A 23,502-nucleotide genomic window follows, 5' to 3' on the forward strand; every position below is an offset into this window, starting at 1 on the left:
TCATTCTCTTCAGGTTGTCATCATGTTCTGTTTCTGTCTTCCCGCAAACAACGATGTCATCTGAAATTCCGACGACTCCGGGGCAGCCTTCGAACGTCTGGTCGATTTTCATTTGGAAGATATCCTGACTCATCTTTAAACCGAAAGGACATCGTAAGAAACGATATCTGCCGAAAGGAGTGTTAAAGGTGGTGAGGTAGCTGGATTCTTCTTCGAGTTCAATATTCCAATATCCGCATTTTGCGTCGAGAATCGAGAAATATTTTGCCCCGGACAGTTTCGGTAGGATCTCTTCGAGTGTTGGGGTGACATAATGTTCTCTTCTTATCGCTTTATTGAGGTCCTTTGGGTTCAGGCATAATCTCAACCTGCCGTTGCTTTTCTCCCGGTATACAAGACTGTTGACCCATTTTGTTGGTTCACCTTCACGTACTTTGGTAATTATTTCATTTTCGCACATTTCATCCAATTCCTTCTTTATTTTGTCTTTTAGCGTGATTGGTACTTTTCTTTGAGCATGTATCACCGGAGGGACATTTGGATCGACGTGTATCTTATATTTCCCCTCGAATTTGCCAATACCATCGAAAGTTTCTGGAAAGTTCTGGATCAGATTTTCTTTGGAGTCAGTTTTATTTTCCTGTATCTGGCAGTTTAGAGTAACAAGATTCAATTTCTCTGCTGATGGTAACCCCATTATTGCTGCTCCTTCATCTTCTGTGACATAGAATGTTGCTGAATGCTTTATTTTGTTGTACTGACATTCAATTTGGCATGTTCCAAACTGTCTGATCTCATGGCCACCATAGCCAGTCAATATTTTGTGAGATGGAGTGAGTGAGGTTGGTTTCCCATCTTTGTCGATGTCGTCGGGGAACATTTGTTTGAAAAGTCTCAAGGGCAGTGCATTTACTTGAGCGCCTGTGTCTACCTTGACTTTGAGTGTAGTTTTTGTTGTCTTGTATTGTGGCAAGTCGATTTGTATATATGCGAATGCTTCATCCCTCTTCTTTTTAGTTGAGTCTATTGTCTGGAATTCGATGTAATCGAACATTACTTCTTCACCAGAATCGGACTGCTCACGAACTTCGTGTACGGATTTTGATTTTGTTTGGTTGTATTTTAGCTTCCTGCAGACTTTGGCAAAATGGTTCGGTTTTTTGCAGTAGTTGCATGTTTTGTTTCGAGCAGGGCATTTCGTCGGATGGTGAGCCGTACCACCACAGTTGAGGCAGTGAGAGAAGTTTGGTTTGGTTTGGTGAGTGGGTGCTTTGGTACCTTTTCGGTGTCCGACAGGACGGTGTCCTGAGTCTTTTCTGAAAGTATTTATATCAACATGATTGACTTGCGGCGCGTTTTGAATGCTAGATAACTGATGACCTGTTGCCTCAATTGATCGTGCTATGTCTAACGCTTTGTCCAGTTGAATGTCCTCATCTTGGAGCAACCGTTCACGTATTTTGTCGTTTTCGTCCCGAATATGATTCTATCTCGGATGAGGGAGTTTTATATTTCGCCATAATCACATTCCTTTGCGATCAGTCGTAATTCGGTGACAAACTGGTCTATTGTCTCATTCTCTTTTTGGAGGCGGGAGTTGAAACGATATCTGGCCATGATTGTGTTCTTTTTAGGTTGGTAGTATTCACTGAATTTGTCAAACAGCGTCTGTACTGGAGTGTCTGTTGCCAATGACCAGGTATTATAAATATCACGTCCTGCTTGTCCAATGTAAAGTAGAAAGTAGCTCGATTTTTGCTCATCTTTCTTTTCGGCTAACGGACCCGTTAGAAGGAGTTTCATATGTTGGCTCCAAGATCGCCAGTTTTCTGCGATATTGCCGCTTTCAAAATCCATGGATGGCGGTTTAAGTGCATCCATTGTGCTTCGAATGATTGAACTTGATTTTCTGACCTGACTGTTACGATAACCTTGAGTTTCTGTACTGACTGAGACTTGATTTTCTGTTCAGATCGAGATTCGATTTTCAGCGATTTTCCTACGCAATATCAATAAATAACAGTGTAAATGTACTTATAAACTTGCCTGACACCATGTCATGTTCTTTATTTTACATGATTAACAAATTTGAACAAGATGTTCGATTTCACAATGATACTTTATTCTTTGACTTTTACATAAGCTGTCTATTTTTGGGAACCGGGAACGGATCCTAGTTTCGCTTTCGTACGGGACAATAACAATAACATCTTCCATACACTAATTTGGTATATCTAATTATTATCGTGAATGCTTACATTTTTCAGGTATAGGAATTATATGACACTCATCATCATCTGTACTTGCACACGAGTCTGGAACATACTCTTGGTCCTTTGGATTTTCTAATTCCTCACACTCGAATCTAAAATTGTCTAAAATCTGAAATGAAAAACAACACAAAACCAAACAAAAACCCAGCATCAAATGAATCATTGGACAAATTTGAAAAAAATTAGACAATTGGGAAAATACCTGAGGAAAGCTGAAAACAAAATGAATTAAAATCTATGCAACATAAACTTTTTCTTTTGACAGTTTTTCTTTAGTGGGTTCAACAAAGTTAAACAGCTGATGAAGTGTTATGAAGCGTAAATCAGCAATATAAATTAGTATTTCCCTCCATAAGTCATATTATGCTATGCATGTATCACCTGGATGAAGTAGACAGTAAAAAAAATCATATTAATGCAAAATATATTTAAACACGAGGTGTAGTCATAAGTGCTCAGGTACAAAGCTACAACTACAATACCACGTCATGGATAATTTTTATCAATATGTTTCGTACATTAAAAAAAAATTCTAAACCAGAAGGTGTAGTTTAGCATGAACGCTACGTACTTAATTATTGAAAACAATAGGTAACCTATTGCAAAAACAAACAAACAAAAAATAGAAAGAAAAACACACCTTAAAAAAACCAGACAAATAACAAGAACAAAAACAATGAAACGGGGAAAGGTGGAGGTGAGGATGAGAAGAAGAACAACGACGACGACAAAAGGAGAGGGGAGGGGGGAGGGTAGATACTGCATTAAATATTTCAAAAATAAATTATTTTACAGAATAGTAATGAGGGCTACAGAAAAGGGATTTATCTCCTTCCCCTATCCACAATAAACTCCCTTTTATAAACCTGCATGTGTGCCGACAATTGTCGGTTTTCCGACAATCACGGTCGTTGCGATCTCCCGGATCACTTATTTTTTTATTGCTAAAGTAATCTGATTGCGAGTTACGTCAATTGTCGGAGTGTCGGCGATCCCCAACTCGACCGGCGGCGAGCAGTCAAGTGCCGACGAATGGGGCCAGGGTTGCCAGATTATTTTTCAACAAAATGCCAGGGGAAGACTCAAAAAATGCCAAAACACTCAAAAAAATGCCAAAGTCTGTTGACTCCCACCCCCACTAAGAAAACTACTCACTTTTGATAGACAATTTATTCATATCCTGGTGGCTTGCGTGTTTTCTTTTCTTTTTTTTTTTTTTGAATTATACTAAATTTCCTGTTGGGGTAATTTTTTACCTACTGACTACTAAGTGGAGTGCTAAACCACTACACCATGTTTGGATTTTAAGAATGAAAAAGAAATACATTAACATGAAAGGTAAATACGTAAACAGTTTTCTTGAACGCTGGTTCAGCATTCCACATCACAAATATCAGCCGCCTATATTGCTCTTCAATTGCCTCACAGTGCTGCCCCATAAGGTGTTTTGATGGTAATTCTTCAAATTTCGCTTGATCAACTTGAGACAGGACGATGTTTGGGCTCAGGCTGCTTAACCCCTTGAAAATGTCCATTGACGGAGGAAGTCTTTTTTCCACTTGTTGCATAGCCTCGTCCAGCATATTGTGACATTTCATTTTCAAGTTGATCATTTTTTGAAGTTCGCGTCCTCTGTTGTCTTCATCCAAAATTGAATCAACGTAAATGTGCATTTCATGAATGAATTTGTAGCCAAAATCGCATTCTTCAATGGGCTTCTTTGATCCCGCTACGTTGTACAGTCTACCTCTCAAACTTTTCTGCAACATGTCTAACTGGTTCATTAAGGAGTGGGTCAGCTTTCTCTGATTGGAACATGGCATTAACTCTCTCAAATTCCTGCACTATTGGAGTGGCGAATTGAAAAATGAGGCGATTGGAGACGTCCTGCATCATCTCTTTAATCATCCGAGCTTTAAAGCGGCTATCTACTTTACTCTCCACTTCTGCTATGGTGAAATACCCGACAAGCTCATCCCAGTTCACTAAAATGTTAAACATCACCTTCCCTCTCACTAACCAACGTGTTTGGGATGTCTTCATAAACGGACTTGGATGTGATTTTCCACTTTCTAAATCGTTGTCCGCATTTATGGCATCGAAAACATGTGTAAACCTTTCACGCCTGAGTCCACTTTTAGAAAACCAAGTAGGGATTTCTTTTAATAAGAATCCAATGTTTGATGGCAGCTTTTCAAAGGCATGTTGAATACACAGAGCTAGAGAATGGCAGATGCATTTCATTTGTACACAATCCGGCGATTTTACTTTGACTCTGGTCCAAACACTATTGTTCACCCCAACCATAACACTTGCACCATCACTTGCAAAGCCAATGCAGTTTTCTACATGCATATCATCAAAGCCATCAAAGCCATTTCCAAAGCAGAAAATAAGGAGTCTGTGTTTGTTTCTATCACAGGGATGAGACCTAAATAAGCACTCTGGATGCCTTCTTTATCGTGCCTAAATGAAATTGTCACACAAAGTAATTTTCGAGCACTAACGTCTGTTGATTCATCTACCATTAGAACAATTTTTTTTACCAATAACGGCTTTCTTTAGTTCAAGTTTCAGGGCGGGTGACATTACATTTTTTATCAAACATACACATTTTGTCCGATGCAGACGCATGCTGCCAAAAATACTATTCTCTCCAAGTTCATTTATCATATCTGTAAGGTGATCAATAATTCTAAGTGCAGTATGGCAAGCTACGTATACAGATAACCGAATGTCCGCTTCTTTTTCCTTTGATGTTGCTCGTTTTTCTCTTGGAGTAGTTACAACATTCAACTGTCCTACATTTTTGCATGGTGCTTTTTGTTTATGTTTTTCAGAGTTTTCGTGTTGCTTTAACGAGCTTTTTCTAGCTAAAAGAGTAAGTCCACAATATTTACAATATGCTTTATATGAGCTATCATCTACTTTTCTTAACCAAAGAAATTCACTCTCCCACTCTTTATGATACTTCCGACCACTGTCGTAAGCCCATTTCCACTTCGAACTCATTATTATATAATTTCACCAATATCTAATATAAATTGAATAACACAGTAAAATAATTTATTATTATATATATCCAGGGAATTCACTATTTGAATTGCTCCGAATAATTGAAACACATTAGCCAAAGAATGGGTCCAGAGAATAATACAATCAAAAGTCACAACAGTCAATGCCTTTTATAAGTTGATATAAAATTAAAATAAACAGCGAAGTTGACTTTTCAAAAATGATGGAGAGATAATAGAGCAGTATAATTAGGTGCCCCAAACGTAAACAATAACAAGTTGCTAGTGATTTTCGTTAGGGGCCGGAAAAATTTACGCACAATATAGGTCTCCCAATTTTGTAGTTTGAGTTGTAGGCAATACACTTTCAGTATTGAAAATATGTTTACATAATATCTAACAGTTGCAGAAATAATAATATAAATAAGACTAAATTATTCTGAAAATCAGGCTCCGAATAATTCTCGTTTTGTTCACACCAGCGCAATAATTTGCTCTGGTCTAAAAATAGATAGACTGTAACTTTTGATAAATTTTACCTTTTGTTCCATAAAATATCCATATCTAGACATTATTTGATGCATGATCGAGTATTTATGAATATGTGTTTCTTTTGCCACCTAACAGCCAAATTTTAAAGGTTATTTTTTTCTATAATTTACATTGGAACTTGAGCTGTCAAGACAAGATATGAAGTGAGTAGAAAAGTGCCAGAAGACAATAGAGAATAAAAATTTTTTTTCGCGGCGGTGGTGGGGTTTGAACCTGCGACCTTATTGGTACGACAACTCCGCCTGGCAGGTGAGAGCGTGGCTCTACCGTGTGAGCTATCCACGAACACAAAAATATTCGTTTCAAACCCAAAGTCATTTCTAGATCCCTCTCTCACCCACTTCTTGAGATCGCCGATTCGTTCACCACCATCGCGAAGTAATTTTGACCAGCAGTTAAGCTTAATAGCCAATATTCTCATCACAAACATATAACATAGAAACGATTGAGACATTGAGTATGCTCCGGTGTATGGGGTGAATTTTTAATTCAGAAAAGTGAGTGGAGCAGGCACTTATGTTGGTAACAACAAGATATGAAGTGAGTAGAAAAGTGCCCGAAGACAATAGAGAATAAAAATTTTTTAATCGGCGATCTCAAGAAGTGGGTGAGAGAGGGATCTAGAAATGACTTTGGGTTTGAAACGAATATTTTTGTGTTCGTGGATAGCTCACACGGTAGAGCCACGCTCTCACCTGCCAGGCGGAGTTGTCGTACCAATAAGGTCGCAGGTTCAAACCCCACCACCGCCGCGAAAAAAAATTTTTATTCTCTATTGTCTTCTGGCACTTTTCTACTCACTTCATATCTTGTTGTTACCAACATAAGTGCCTGCTCCACTCACTTTTCTGAATTAAAAATTCACCCCATACACCGGAGCATACTCAATGTCTCAATCGTTTCTATGTTATATGTTTGTGATGAGAATATTGGCTATTAAGCTTAACTGCTGGTCAAAATTACTTCGCGATGGTGGTGAACGAATCGGCGATCTCAAGAAGTGGGTGAGAGAGGGATCTAGAAATGACTTTGGGTTTGAAACGAATATTTTTGTGTTCGTGGATAGCTCACACGGTAGAGCCACGCTCTCACCTGCCAGGCGGAGTTGTCGTACCAATAAGGTCGCAGGTTCAAACCCCACCACCGCCGCGAAAAAAAATTTTTATTCTCTATTGTCTTCTGGCACTTTTCTACTCACTTCATATCTTGTTGTTACCAACATAAGTGCCTGCTCCACTCACTTTTCTGAATTAAAAATTCACCCCATACACCGGAGCATACTCAATGTCTCAATCGTTTCTATGTTATATGTTTGTGATGAGAATATTGGCTATTAAGCTTAACTGCTGGTCAAAATTACTTCGCGATGGTGGTGAACGAATCGGCGATCTCAAGAAGTGGGTGAGAGAGGGATCTAGAAATGACTTTGGGTTTGAAACGAATATTTTTGTGTTCGTGGATAGCTCACACGTAGAGCCACGCTCTCACCTGCCAGGCGGAGTTGTCGTACCAATAAGGTCGCAGGTTCAAACCCCACCACCGCCGCGGGAAAAAAAATTTTTATTCTCTATTGTCTTCTGGCACTTTTCTACTCACTTCATATCTTGTTGTTACCAACATAAGTGCCTGCTCCACTCACTTTTCTGAATTAAAAATTCACCCCATACACCGGAGCATACTCAATGTCTCAATCGTTTCTATGTTATATGTTTGTGATGAGAATATTGGCTATTAAGCTTAACTGCTGGTCAAAATTACTTCGCGATGGTGGTGAACGAATCGGCGATCTCAAGAAGTGGGTGAGAGAGGGATCTAGAAATGACTTTGGGTTTGAAACGAATATTTTTGTGTTCGTGGATAGCTCACACGGTAGAGCCACGCTCTCACCTGCCAGGCGGAGTTGTCGTACCAATAAGGTCGCAGGTTCAAACCCCACCACCGCCGCGAAAAAAAAATTTTTATTCTCTATTGTCTTCTGGCACTTTTCTACTCACTTCATATCTTGTTGTTACCAACATAAGTGCCTGCTCCACTCACTTTTCTGAATTAAAAATTCACCCCATACACCGGAGCATACTCAATGTCTCAATCGTTTCTATGTTATATGTTTGTGATGAGAATATTGGCTATTAAGCTTAACTGCTGGTCAAAATTACTTCGCGATGGTGGTGAACGAATCGGCGATCTCAAGAAGTGGGTGAGAGAGGATCTAGAAATGACTTTGGGTTTGAAACGAATATTTTTGTGTTCGTGGATAGCTCACACGGTAGAGCCACGCTCTCACCTGCCAGGCGGAGTTGTCGTACCAATAAGGTCGCAGGTTCAAACCCCACCACCGCCGCGGAAAAAAAATTTTTATTCTCTATTGTCTTCTGGCACTTTTCTACTCACTTCATATCTTGTTGTTACCAACATAAGTGCCTGCTCCACTCACTTTTCTGAATTAAAAATTCACCCCATACACCGGAGCATACTCAATGTCTCAATCGTTTCTATGTTATATGTTTGTGATGAGAATATTGGCTATTAAGCTTAACTGCTGGTCAAAATTACTTCGCGATGGTGGTGAACGAATCGGCGATCTCAAGAAGTGGGTGAGAGAGGGATCTAGAAATGACTTTGGGTTTGAAACGAATATTTTTGTGTTCGTGGATAGCTCACACGGTAGAGCCACGCTCTCACCTGCCAGGCGGAGTTGTCGTACCAATAAGGTCGCAGGTTCAAACCCCACCACCGCCGCGAAAAAAAAATTTTTATTCTCTATTGTCTTCTGGCACTTTTCTACTCACTTCATATCTTGTTGTTACCAACATAAGTGCCTGCTCCACTCACTTTGCTGTCAAGACAGGAACATGTGGTTTGCCATGTGCTTCTAGACCTTTGTTTACGTTTGGGGCACCCAATCAAACTGCTCTATAGGTAGGTATCGGAAAATAAAAGTGAGGTTATGATGCGCGTTTAGTCAAGTGATGAATGCAAACGAAATCACACCACAGCACGCATCGTACGATCGTACGATCTGCAGACTTTTGGGAATTCCAAAAAGGAGTGAAATCATTGGATGCTGTAAAATCAGACCACCCTCACGAACAGAGTTAAAAGTTAACAGGCTACCATGACGCAAATATACACGAGTTTTGCAGGAGATTCCCAGAAAACTTACGAGGATACTTGTCGAGGGCTGAATTTGAGGGAATATCTGAGGGAGGCAGGGCTAGTTCTGGGTGTGAGTTTTAATAGCAAAGTTTTCCGATGTGAAGAGATTTGTTTTTACGCGTTTAGAAATAATTAAGAAAAGGTGTCATTTGAAGTATAATATACAAGAAAAGAAAATGCCAAATGCCAAATTATTTTGCTAATGCCAAACGGTTTTCAAAAATGCCAGATTTTTGGAATCTGGCATTTAAAATGCCAAACTGGCAACCCTGGAATGGGCGTCGGATTGTCGGCACTCTCAAGCGCTCGTTAGGCAATTATCGGGAAACTCCGCTAGTCTCCGATTTGACCGCAACTCTTCACTGTCTGAAAAACGAGAAGTGTGTTGATATAATCGAGCTTGCGCAGTTCGTTAACTTTCGGTATTCCATTCAAGTAACTTTTGTTTTTCAATAGTCTTCAACAGTCGCACTGTCACTTCCTTCCTAATGACGTATGGTAACTTAGTAACACTGGCTCTAAACTATCGGAACAATGGCTGACGCCGTATGAAATATTTCCCCGGCGAACTTAAACGCGTATCCAGAGGTAAAAAAACCCATCAATTTGATCATGTATTGACTTTTACACATTCTGATCACAAGGCATATGAAAAGGGAATGAAAAGTTCTAGCCAGCATGAAGAATAAAAAGTAATGATTTTCTTTGTTTAGAACCAAGATGGCCGCCGTTGCCGGGCGCGTGACATCAGACTATTGAATCCAATTGAACCTTGCTACATTTCAATTTTATTCGCTCTATCAATCAACTTTCTGGATTTGTCGTTGTATATTTTACATTATTTTTTTGTTATCATGCCTGAACAATTCTTTGACCGTTCGTCGGATCTGAAGTCAGTTGAGAATGGTGTTCGAAACCTATTCAAATGGGATCTGGAGGAAGAGAAAGACTGCACCGATGATTTTCTCTCGGAGTACGTGAGAAAGCCAGCACAGCCGGGTGCTGCATTTTTATTTAAAAATTATTTTTTTTGCCAGTGGATTAAAGTCTAATGATTGGGATGGTTATTGCTCTTTAGAGATACGATCAATTATTCCAGGTTAAAAACTACTGTGGGGGGTCCGATTACGGTGGCAAAGGAAAATCATTCATGTCATAAAGAGGCATTCTCAAAGTGAAAGTGAGTAACACAAGTACAAGAGAAAAAAACAACCCAGTTGTTGCAGCTGTTTTCACTGCTGAGACAGAGACTCGTCCTCTCTCCAAGCTTCACAAGATTTCTTAACTCACTCAACCCTAGCCCTAACTGAAACTGATTCCAGTCTGTAGGTAGACAGGTGTCGATTAGCCATTGGACAAGTGAAGCGCAACTTTGGGTTAAAATTTGAATAACACAATTTCACATAATCACTGTTGCATTATTTTCACAGTATATGAACGGCTCTGGTATTTTAAAGGCAGAGATCAAGATTTCTTTTGATGTGATAAAATCAATGTTGACATATTGTATCCAAAATTATAATTTGATAAAAATAACGTCATTTTAAAACTTTTGAAATCTTTTTAAATTGAGATAGCAAAAAAAATAAAAGTGAAGGCATCTAGATAATCCATTTGTCTATGTCTCTATCAAATTCATAAAGATTGAAGACAATGCAGTATGTTTAATGTTGACCACAAGTGACCAACCCTCTTTTTTTCTATGCTAAAATCCCGTTTTAATCAGTAGTCACCTTATCGAGAGGCTGTCCAGTGGGGGAATTCTCAATGGGAGAATTCTCAATCAATTTTGAGCAAGAGTAAATTTAGAGTAGTAAAATCATCATAACTTTGGAACCGTTTATCCTAGATCCAAAAGTAAGGTATCTTATTAAATGGTTTTTAAAGGCCTATCTGTCTATGTAAAAAAAAAAAATTATAAATTTTTATTTTTGAAAAAATATCAAACTAACACTCTACCTCCATGCTGTCCCTTCCCCTATAAATTTTTGGTACTTTTTAACATTTTAAAATAAATATATTCTGCAGGACAATCCAAAAGAAAATGTATATGACTAAGTACCGAGTTACAAAATACAAGATCCGGTAATGCGATATGTGTGAAAAAGTTCAGACAATTTGGTCAGGACTCACATGCAGGTCTACTTTTACTACTAATTACTACTTCCATGAAGACAGTTTATGACTGGGTGGGGTTCCTACCTCCCATAGTGGGCAGGGAGGTACATACTGTGTCTTCTATCCCCCTATATCTGTTTTCCAACTTGCATTCTGTCTTTGTCTTGGAATGAGATTACTTGGTTTGTCCTGGCCTTGGCCGAGTCCTAGCTGGGAGGAAACAGTCAAATGCATAGTTATTGTTTTGGGAGATGATATTTTTTTCCTTAAATCATCTCTCTGTTATGTATTATTGTTTTTATTTTGAATGTATAATGTAAGCATTTGAGTGTGTTCCTCTTGTGGGATTTTGTGCTTGTGTCTGGATGAGACTTGTAGGTGATTTCAAACTAAGTACATTGGTGGTATGCTCTTGGAATCTACATCTGATCCCTATTGTTCTCAGTTCCCCTTGTCTTACTTTTTCTTGGGTGCTTTAATTGTAATTCTAGAACTTTTTATTATCCCATTTTCTTCCTTTTTACTGGCGCTGATATAACCTAAATGTGTTGCAAGCGCCGTAAAACCCTTAAAAACAAAAACAAACAAACAGTTTATGATATTTACATTTTCATAAGAAAATGGAAATTGAAACGATGGACAAAATATGGCGATATTGCTTTGAAGCCCAATTTTTCTACCTTAATTCCTGTCAGGAATTCTCAGCATACTAGATCTAGACCTACCCCTTTTATTTGCCTAAAGTTGACATCAAAGGAAAATTAGATCTAGACAAAGATAGCACGCGAAAAACAATCAAACATTTTTCTTACAGTTACAGCGCTTATCCGGTCTCGATTTTCAGGCGACACACTGACTGTGTATATCTCGTGTGTGTCTCTGAGTTGAAATTGAAATGCGACATAAGACGGTTTGACCTTGAAATTGAAAAAAAATAGGTCACTAGGGCAAATTTGGTCAGGAGAACATGAAAATGACGTCAAAACATTATCCGGACGTCCAGATAATGTCGCATGTCCGGATTATGTTGGTGTGTAAACAAGCAAATGTCCGTCTAACGTCGCGAATACAAACGCACACACACACACACACACACACACACACACACACACACACACACACACACACACAGAGAGAGAAGCCCACACATATGTATAAATTAAAAAAAACAAAAAACAAAATAAACAAAAAGCAATAACAAAGTTTTGGAACGTAGGTGGATCATTTTAAAATAAAAAGTCCCATATCAGTCTGTAAAAAATAGTTTTATACTTTTTAGTTTTGCCAGTAATTCTGTACTCATTAATAAAAATTTAACATTGACTGTATGGAACAATTTTGATCCCCAACCCTGTTTTTTAAAACAAATTTATTATTATTATTATTATTATTATTATTATTATTATTATTATTATTATTATTATTATTATTATTATTATTATTATTATTATTATTATTATTATTATTATTATTATTATTATTATTATTATTATTAATATTCGGTGATGAACATCTTCCGCGGAATTACGGTATTTTGGGATTTACTCTGAAATTTTTCGCCGTGTCAAACCTTTTCCTCTGATAAAAGCTCAGGTTGAGTGGTGGATTCATGAAAAAATCACCATCATGTCCTCAGAATTTTGGTAACACTCCCACGTTTATGGCGTTAGAGTAGACAAACTGGTTCCAGATGTCAAAAGTGAGGCAAAGCAATGGTCGAAAACGAAGGGGGTGGAGATTTTATTTGTAGTAACAAGGTAAAGAGTGGTAGTGCAGTTATAGGTCCGTTTAAAAAGATAATTATTATAGCTTCACCCTAGTTAGGAAAAAAGCCCTATCAATTAAACTTCTCTCTCTCTCTCTCTCTCTCTCTCTCTCTCTCTCTCTCTCTCTCTCTCTCTGCCTCCTGGGTGGGGTTCCCTACCTCCACAGTGGGCAGGGAGGTACTTGCCGTGTCTTCTATCCCCTTATATCTGTTTTCCAACTTGTTTTCTGTCTTTGTCTTGGTGTGAGATTGCTCGGTTTTGTCCCGACCCTGGCCGGAGTCCTAGCTGGGAGGGAAACAGTCAAATGCATAGTTATTGTTTTGGGAGATGATATTTTTTCCTTGCAAATCATCTCTCTGTTATGTGTTATTATATTTATTATTTTTAATGTATAATGCAAGCATTTGAGTGTATTCCTCTTTGTTGGATTTTGTGCTTGTGCCTGGATGAGACTTATAGGTGATCTCAAACTAAGTACATCGGTGGTACCGTATGCTCTTGGAATCTACAACTGATCCCTATTTGTTCCTAGTTCCCCTATGTCTTACTTTTTCTTGGGTGCTTTAATTGTAATTCTAGAACTTTTTACTATCCCATTTTCTTCCTTTTTTACTGGCGCTGATATAACCTAAATGTATTGCAAGCGCCGTAAAACCCTTAAAAACAAACAAAAACAAAACACACACACACACACACACACACACCTCTTAGTGGGGACCTGTGCTTGTGACTGGATATGACTTTTAGGTGATCTCAAACTAAGCACTTCGATAGTGTGCTCTTGGAATCTACATCTGTTCCCTATTTGATCCAATTCTCCTTTGTCTTACTTTTTCTTGGGTGCGTTAATTGTAATTCTAGCACTTATTACTATCTCATTTTAATCCTGTTTACTGGCGCTGATATGACCTTAATGTATTGCAAGCGCCATAAAATCCTTAAAAACAAAACATTACCTTAAACGACTACTTTGAATGCATTTTTATCATAATTTAGGGTTTAGGGTGTTTTGCATAACATTTTTCATGTGAGCACATGTTATGTCATGAGAGAGTTTAGTTTATATTTTTCTCCTTGAATTTCAGTTTAGAGATAATTTTAACAATTTGAATTTTTTTTGGATCCAAAGCTTTTTTTCAATTGGACAGTAATCTAAATATAGAGGGAGGTAATTTAATGATGGTGACTCAAATTTTTAAACGGCAATAAAAATCTTGTTTGTGATGTAAAAATCAAGTTTTAAGAAAATCGGCTGAAGTTGAAGTTGAGGCACCTGTTGCACGCACAGTTGAATCAGTGTGCAAAGATAGCTCTTACGTATGGATACGGGCATTTAGAATTTGATGAAAGTAAAATGTGTATTTAAAAATGAGCATACACATTTTTGCAATAATCTAATTGCTACTTTATTAGTTATTCATTATTAGATAAATTACCCCTAGATTAACCAAAAACACAAAAAAAAAATGCCGGCAATTTTATGAAATTGTTCACTTGTGGAAGGATTTTTGACAATTAAATAAAGACTAAAAGAATTAAGGGTTATTAATGTGACTTTTTGTCTTTTCAAAATTCCAAAAGCATAAGAACAGTTTATAATTTCAAAGTACAGTTATGAAACTGAAGAGAGAGAGAGAGAGAGAGAGAGAGAGAGAGAGAGAGAGAGAGAGAGAGAGAGAGAGAGCGAGAGAGAGAGAGTGTGTGTGTGTGTGTGTGTGTGTGTGTTAGTTATATTCAACACTTGAATCATCAACTTATTGAACGGACAGATCTACTGTTTGAAAGCAGGGAGGTACTTTTACGTCTTCTATCCCTCTATATCTATTTGATAACAATTTTTGTAAACTTAAAAAAAATATTATTAATAATTTATAACTCCCTTATTTGTGGGGCGATTTTGTCATTCGTGGTATCATTCTTTATGAGACGAGATCAGTGATATACTTTGTTTGTTTCAAATGTAACTAGAACATAATTTGGCTCTTTTACCTATCAACCGTGCCTGGATAATAATATATTCAACAACGTGGTGATTGTGACGCAAATATCCCATGATTTGTCTTCCAGTGTTTCAGCGATGACTCAATACATTGTTGACACGTGAGCTGTCAGAACGACCAATCGTTGAAGGGTCAAGATTCTCAATAGCCAATCGTTCTTCGATCAAAAAACTTAAGAACTCACAAGAACAAAAGTTTGAAATTTGGTGATGGACGGACCTATAAAATCGCCTCTGGGCGGAGTTCGCCATGAGTGACCGTAGAAAACGAAAATGCGACTGCAGACATCAAAGGGTAGGCTTTTATCATCAAAGGATGTCTACACATGATTGACATGGCCAAATAGGGAACTCATTATCTCCTCCCCCAAAAATAATCTGAACACGAGAGGGTTAATTGTAATTCTAGAACTTATTAGTATCGTTTTCTTCCTTTTTTACTGGCGTTGATATGACCTTATGTGTAAAACCCCTAAAAACAAAAAACAAACAAACAACATCTCTCTCTCTCTCTCTCTCTCTCTCTCTCTCTCTCTCTCTCCCCCCCTCTCTCTCTCTCTCTCTCTCTCTCACTCTCTCTCTCTCTCTCTCTCTCTCTCTCTCTCTCTCTCTCTCTCTCTCCCTCTCATGTATTGTTAATGTATTCTGTAAGCATTTGATTGTGCTCCTCTTCGTGGGATCGTGTGCTGGTGGTCATCTCAAACTAAGTACATTGATGGTATGCTCTTGGAATCTACACCTGTTCCCTATTTGAACCAATCCCACTTTGTCTTACTTGTTCTTGGGTGCTCTGATTGTAAATATAGAAAATTTTGACTATTCCATTTTCCGGAACAAAAACAAATAAAGGGGACTTGGGATGGTATTTCGCATTTTGTTTACATATCCCTGGGTGGGGATCCTGACTCCCATTGCGGGCAGGGAGGTACATACTGTGTCTTCTATCCCCTTATATCTGTTTTCCAACATGCTTTCTGTCTTTGTCTCGGATTGAGATTACTTGGTTTTGTCCTGGCACTGGCCGGAATCCGGAGGGAAACAGTCAAATGCATAGTTATTGTTTTGGGAGATGCAAGGACAACTATACTGAAAGGACAACCATATGGAATCTTCAGGCAACGCTAGTGGGGGCCAACAAAAAATATAGAAAATTTACACCAAAATAACAGCAGGGGCATTATAATATGGCAAGATCTACCTTTTTAGAGAGTGATTGTGAATTCTGGGTCCAAAAAAATATTTAATGATTATTATTATTATTATTAGCAGTGAATAGGAGTAGCCAAGAAACGGAAAGGATGAGTAGTTAGATATTCTAAAAACTGACCTTATAGTGATTGATTCAGGATGATTTCTTGAGAAGCTTGATTAATGAATGTACATGTAATTATGAGGAAGAGGATGAACAATTAGATGAAGGGGAAAGGAGATGAACAATATCAACAAAGGGAGGAATCTGCGGAGGATGATCTCAAGAAAAATATGAATACCGAAATATCTACTAAGGGATGTACTACATGGTAGTTGTAGTTAGGATCTCTCGAATTTATTAATTTTTTGAACACTATTTCATCCCTATAAGGGACGATCGGTCTGCCAGGTAGAATTTTCATTGGAACACCTGCAGACCAATGTCTTTCACAAATAACAAATTTTGTCGGATGTGGCTCAATATCATCACGAGGAGGGATTTGTTTAACCATGTTTACCGGTCTGGTTCCTCTTTAGGCAATCTGAACACGCAACATGTGTTGGCTTTATTGTAGTTACCATTGTAATTCCCAACACCACAATTTTCCCCATCTTGAATTTGCTAACAAATCACGTCCATGAACATCAGACCCACAAGAGGCAAAAGTTCATGTGAGGAAAAACATTCAGAGTACTGGTTCATTCAATATAGTCAATGGAGTAGCATCGAATTCATAGTTCCATTCCATTCCATATTCATAGAGTTAATTAATAAAGTAACATATCAGATCAATATATATTCAGAGTACAATAGTCGGAGTTTTAATAAGGGGCGTGTCTTTTTCTTCTTTTTCTCAGCTAGCTGTTCACGATGTACAGCTGCAAAAATTTGTATGAAACTGGATCATTTAGTCTTAATAAAAATGTTTTATCACGACTTAAAAAACAAAACAATAGGAAAGTATTTCGCTTATTACAGCTATATTAAAATCAATAACGGGTGAGGATCTGAACTCAAAAATGATTTATAGTGTCGAAATTATGATTTTCCGCTTATCCATTTTGAAAGAATTTGTTAAAATGGAATGTTCAGTTAATTGAAACTTATATGATGTTCGTACAGAATCTGAATATGAAGGAACGACAGACAAGTTTACATTTTATAACAATTAATATATACGTGTTTGATGAATACAAATAAAAGTGAACATTACGCACTTCCAACATTATTTTGAGTTCAAAGTTTTGAGAAATAGCTTGGTATTTATGCCAAAGAGGATTACATAAATTTAATGTAGACCAGTCAAAAGTAGAAATTCATCAATTTATGATACAGTGTTTCCACAAAATGTGCTTGTGTTCAACAACAACGTAACAACAATATCATGCAAAACTCAGAGTTGATTGTGAAATTCCAATTCCATAGATGTCCTCTTTAATGGCTTATCGATAGATACAAGTAGACTTCTTTTCGCAGCTTTACGAGAAAGGAACCAATAGAGATTCCGTATCATATCGTATTGTTTAAGAGCTTATAGGTTTAAAAGAAAACTTTAAATGCTGTGTGAATCGGTCATGCATAGATACAATTTTTCAAAGTTAAATATAAACATTCAATGTTAATTTGACAATTTTGAGTATTTAATAACTAGTTCAAATAAGTTAAAACTAGAGATTCATATCAGTCTTCGGTAATTGCGACGTGATGTAAATAAAAAGCAATAAATTATAAAGTCAAAATTGGATGCAAACTATCTACATAAGTTGTTACTTTATGTTAATGTGTTTTGCTTTTATTCCGAAAATAGTAATTTTTGTAATAGTATGATGTGAACTCATAACCACTAGCCGGAACTACTGTGTCACAAGATTTTTTTGAAAAACGATGAAGTCATCTCTTACTTTGTGGAACTGTTTAAATATTTAGCAGTGTAAAATCTCTAATTGTATGACAGCGGTTTTAAAGTGGCTTTTGTAGGTCGTGAAGAAGAAATTTTTTTGTGATATGGCATCACAATTCAATACGGGCCAAAATCTTTATTCAGTTAAGAGAAATTGATTCGTAGGTTGACACAAAGTTTTGCAACTTTTGATAGAGGGACATCTTAGAAAAACTAGAAAAACATGCGCCATTCATAAAACATCTGACTACTATAGTTCATTCCTTACAGTACAGTCAATGAGTAGCATCAGAATCAGATCCATAGTTCCCTTCCATAGTCATAGAGTTGTTTAATAGAGTCTCATCTTAGATCAATGAGACAAAACTATATATTCAGACTACTAGTTCATTCTATTCAGTCAATGGAGTAGATCAGATCCATAATTCCTTTCCATAGTCACAGAGATAATAGTAATAGAGTGAGTGAGTGTAACTGTAACAACAGTAACATCTCAGATCAATGAGGCAAAACTATATATTAAGAGTCTTAGTTACTAGTCCCATACGATTGACAGTCATATCAGCAACACAGATCCATGTAATGGGCATAACTATATATTCAGAGTCAAGAGTCCAAGTTCCATCATATATGAATATGATATGGTAATATTAATATCAGACCCACTAACTAGCAACTTCTAGATAGTAGAAATAGAAAGGAGTGTTCAAGATAAAGTTGTGAAGTTGACGTGACGAGCAAAGGGGCCCTCTAGACTTATACACTAGACTAAAACAAGTCAATATCTGTCAGTTAACCATATATAAAAAATATGAACAGTAATCCGATTCGGATTCCGAATCAGGCGGAGTCTGATTCTGATTATCTGTAGGACTCGACAGAACAAGCACGACAATGGGCCCAACTATCGTTTGCAGGAACTACAGTTGATAATTCTAAACATGTCTTAAATAATTATTACGCAATTATTATTGGTACTAACCACTTTTCAAAGATTGTGGTTCGATAAATTAGCCATAGTTATTAAAAGGTATTGAAATCAGATTCGTACTTTCGATTTAAAAAAAGATAACAAACCCAATCACTCAGTTTGTAATAGGGCGTCATAGAAAAATAGTTCATACTTTCCTGTGAAATTTTTGATAGTTCACTACTTTTTGTATATTTTCATATCATTCAAGACATAAGAAATATTATTTAAATCTTATGGTCGCCAATTAACCAATTTATTATAAAGTACCGAAATTATAAGAACAGAATCAATTATTGCGCATTCAAGGAAATTGTACCAAGGCAGAAAAGCGGTAGTTATGCTTGAAATCGTTATCCAACCAATGGCCCCCACTAGCGGGGGCTGAAAATCCAAGGCGAGCCTCCTTTCTAAAGCCCTCCTTGGGGAGATGATATTTTTTCCCTTGTAAATCATCTCTGTGTTATGTATTGTTATTTTTAACGTATAATGTAAGCATTTGAGTGTGTTCCTCTTTGTTGGATTTTGTGCTTGTGTCTGGATGAGACTTGTACGTGATTTCAAACTAAGGGACCGTTCACATATTATGTCAACACTTTGGGGGGGGGGGGGGGGGGGGGGGGTCTGCCAAATGTTGACAAGTGTTGACATGGGGGGGGGGGGGGGGGGGTTCATACCCAAGATTATGTCATCAAAAATTTGGTTATACAAATAGAATAAAAACACACCCAAGAAAAACACTGTAAAAGTTGAAGCGGATTAGTAACATATATGTTATTATTCGGATAGGACATCAGTCTTCACAAATTACTCTTTACCAGATGAGGTGATCCACCTACACCTATTCACTGCTGGGTGGACAGGGGGCCCCCGAAAAAAAAAAATGTGGCTGCGATGGGAATGAACTTGAGTTGTCAGGTCTTCAGCCACGCTCTAACAACTGAACTACCCTAAACATGTCTACATCTTCAAAATGGACTTTTTTTTTTTTTGTTAACATCGTGTAATGCTTACTACCAGTATTGAACAGAGACAAAGAGGTATATATCAAATTTCACACCTTTTGGCACTCAGTTGTTTTTACCTCTTTTCCTCTGTTCAATAGCCACCATCACATGACTTTCACGAAAAATAGTCCATTTTGATGACATGGGGGGGGGGGGGGGGGGGGAAAGGGGGGGGGGGGGTCTAAAAGTGCCAATTTTTTGTTGACATAATATGTGAACGCTCCCTAAGTACATTGGTGGTATGCTCTTGGAATCTACATATGATCCCTATTTGTTCTCAGTTCCTCTTTGTCTTACTTTTTAATGGGTGCTTTAATTGTAATTCTAGAACGTTTTACTGTCCCATTTTCTTCCTTTTTACTGGCGCTGATATAACATAAATGTGTTGCAAGTGTCGTAAAACCCTAAAAAACAAACAAACAAACATGTTTACATATCCTATACTTCGGGACCGAGTCCCCGGCGGTATAACTGGGTCAGGGAGTAGGTGGGACCCCTTCCTCTTCCTGGGTGGGGTTCCTGACCTCCCATTAAGGGCAGGGGGGTACATACTGTGTCTTCTATCCCCTTATATCTGTTTTCCAACATGCTTTCTGTCTATGTCTTGGAATGAGATTACTTGGTTTTGTCCTGGCCCTGGCCGGGGTCCTAGCTGGGAGGGAAACAGTCAAATGCATAGTTATTGTTTTGGGAGATGATGTTTTTTTCCCTTGTAAATCATCTCTCTGTTATGTATTATTATATTTGTTATTTTTAATTTATAATGTAAGCATTTGAGTGTATTCCTCTTTGTTGGATTTTGTGCTTGTGTCCGGATGAGACTTATAGGTGATTTATAGGTGATCTCAAACTAAGTACATCGGTGGTATGCTCTTGGAATCTACATCTGATCCCTATTTCTTCCCAGTTCCCCTTTGTCTTACTTTCTCTTGGGTGCTTTAATTGTAATTCTAGAACTTTTTACTATCCCATTTTCTTCCTTTTTACTGGCGCTGATATAACCTAAATGTGTCGCAAGCGCCGTGAAACCCTTAAAAACAAAAACAAAAACAACAACCTTCCTCTTCAGGTGCAGGAGACAGAACCCACCGATGAGTGGTACACGCTCTGCTCCTCACCAACCAACCTCACACTCATTCTGCAGTGTGGTGTCTTCTGTATGTCCCTACTATACTTAATCCTTACTTTACTATAGCCTATATCCTACTGCCTTGTAGGATGTCGTCATTGGCGTGACAAAGTAAACTGCACACAAACCGGCAGTAGGCAACGGGAAACCACTGCTGTACTTTCCCAAGAATATTCATGATGGCTGATTACTCATTAACAGATAACAGCGTTAAGGGGGTTCATGGTGCGACTCTGAACACCTCGCTCGGCAGGGATAGCCATGGACAGCAGGTGGCACCCGGTCGTCATCCAGTGACTGTTCGTAAAGATACAAATAGAATAGGTACATGGAATGTAAGAACATTGTTTCAAACTGGTAAGCTAGAGAATGTTAAACAAGAAATGGACAGGATGCAATTGCATATATACTAGGATTAGCAGAAACTAGGTGGACAGGAAAAGGTTTTATCCGAACAGGGAACAAAACAATGATATATTCAGGAGGTTTAACTCATGATAAAGGAGTAGGAATTTTATTTGACCAGAATATCGCTAAAAGTATTAAAGGATGGTGGGGTGTCAGATAGAGTAATAGTAGTGAAACTAGAAGGAAAACCATTTGACATAGGAATAATTCATTTGTATATTTTAGCTTTTAAAACAACTTTTTTTTTATTTATCGGACGATTTTCTTGATTTTTATAGCATTTTTCACATCTCAATGAGACGAACACGTTGATGTACTCGGTTGATTCAAAAGAGTTTAAAAAACAAATTTCGTTTTTAGATTCCGAGTCCAGCCTTACTAATTAATTCATGAGCGTTGAGCATTGACATTACATACAAAACCTCGTGTTCCAAGCCACACGGCTTTGGTGTTACAAACCACTCGTCACTTTCAGTCAACCGTATCCTTTGAAGGTGTACCGCCTTTATGAATGCTCTCAAAGATATGCAGCATGGGTACTACCGAGATCTCGTTCAAGGCGTCGAGATATGATGTAAGAAGGCTACATCCGGGTATCTTTTTTTCTCGTCCTCGTCGATGGGAACGATTTCGTTAAGACTCCATTGACTCAAAGAAATTGAACAAAAAACAAAACAAAAAAAAAACAACAACAAAAAATAGATAAAAAACACAAAAAAAAAAAAACAACAACAAATAATTACACAAAAGAGAAAGTGTATTCTGATTAATCATATTATTTCAGTCAATTGCAATGTCAACAGAATAACTTTTGTCTCCACTACACTTTCTAATCATTTATTTTGTTATTCTTTGACGCAAACCCTTTGGTTTTTGAGTCTTTCTCATTCACTCTCAATGACCGAGCCGATAGATTCAGTTGTTTTTTTTTTAGTTTTTATTCACAAAAATGTGTACTTTCGACGATCTGCACTTATATTTTTTTAACGCCAGTGTCAACGGCAACAGGACACTTTTTGCCTCTGTCATTCGTAACCGACGTATTTTCTTTCCGAAGCGAAGCGCACTCAATCTAAAAATAGCTGCTATCTTGTTGACGCTATGACGTCACCTAGTAACTAGACTCAGACTAAATCATGAAGTCTTGCTTTGGCAAATGACTAAAACTTAGTCCCAAGGTGCCGTGATTTGTCCCGGACTTGCTTAGTCAGGTCACATGAAATCCGATTTTTTCAAGTCATTGACTAAAGTCAGAGATAGAGACTAAGCGCTAGTCCGCGTTATAGCGATATGCATTTCAGTAAAACCCCTGTTTAACGACATCGTTATAGCAACAAACTGCAGTTGAAACCGATGCTTGATGACCATCGTCATCTCGTACTCATAAACAATAAAAAACGCTTTTCCCCCTCCCAATGAGATCGCCTTGTTACCGAGCAATCAGAAACGTATGTTTACTACACTGCGTGGATTCAGCACCAGTTCATGTGGAACCACAGTACAATAATATTATCAGTGGATGGAACTCCCTGTTAACTAGCTGTCTAAGGTCAGTGGATGTTAACTGCTGATATCAGCAATGCTGTGTCCAATAGGCGCACTTATGGATACTATATTTAATGGTCTTATATTATAATACATGTTGGAATAGCCGGGAAAACAATTAACTCCTCTTTCACTTTATTGCTTTTATTTAAAAAAATCAATTTTTGCTTTTCTAAACATCAGTCCACAGTTAATATTATTGCGGGTTAATGCCTATTTTTTTAGAATACCGTAAGATGTAAATGTAACAATTTTAAGTGCTTGTAAATTGTAGAGCACTTAAATAAAAAGTTTGGATATTCAAAATTCATCAGCAGCAGCATCCCATGGACTTTGATTTATACGTATTAAAAGTAAAAGTAGATGTGAGCATCTGGGTGGTGTTCTTACCTAAAAGTGCCAATTTTTTGTTGACATAATATGTGAACGCTCCCTAAGTACATTGGTGGTATGCTCTTGGAATCTACATATGA

General features: G+C 37.6%; 1 pseudogene; it reads right to left on the reverse strand.

Moving 5' to 3' along the window:
* Positions 1 to 1,506: 1,506 nt before the first annotated feature.
* LOC144975842 (uncharacterized) lies at positions 1,507 to 21,254 on the reverse strand (annotated as a pseudogene).
* Between the last annotated feature and the right edge of the window lie 2,248 nt (positions 21,255 to 23,502).

This window comes from Berghia stephanieae, chromosome 6 (genome assembly GCF_034508935.2).
Source record: "Berghia stephanieae isolate SIO BIC M18660-M18661 chromosome 6, UCSD_Bste_1.3, whole genome shotgun sequence".
NCBI lineage: Eukaryota > Metazoa > Mollusca > Gastropoda > Nudibranchia > Aeolidiidae > Berghia > Berghia stephanieae.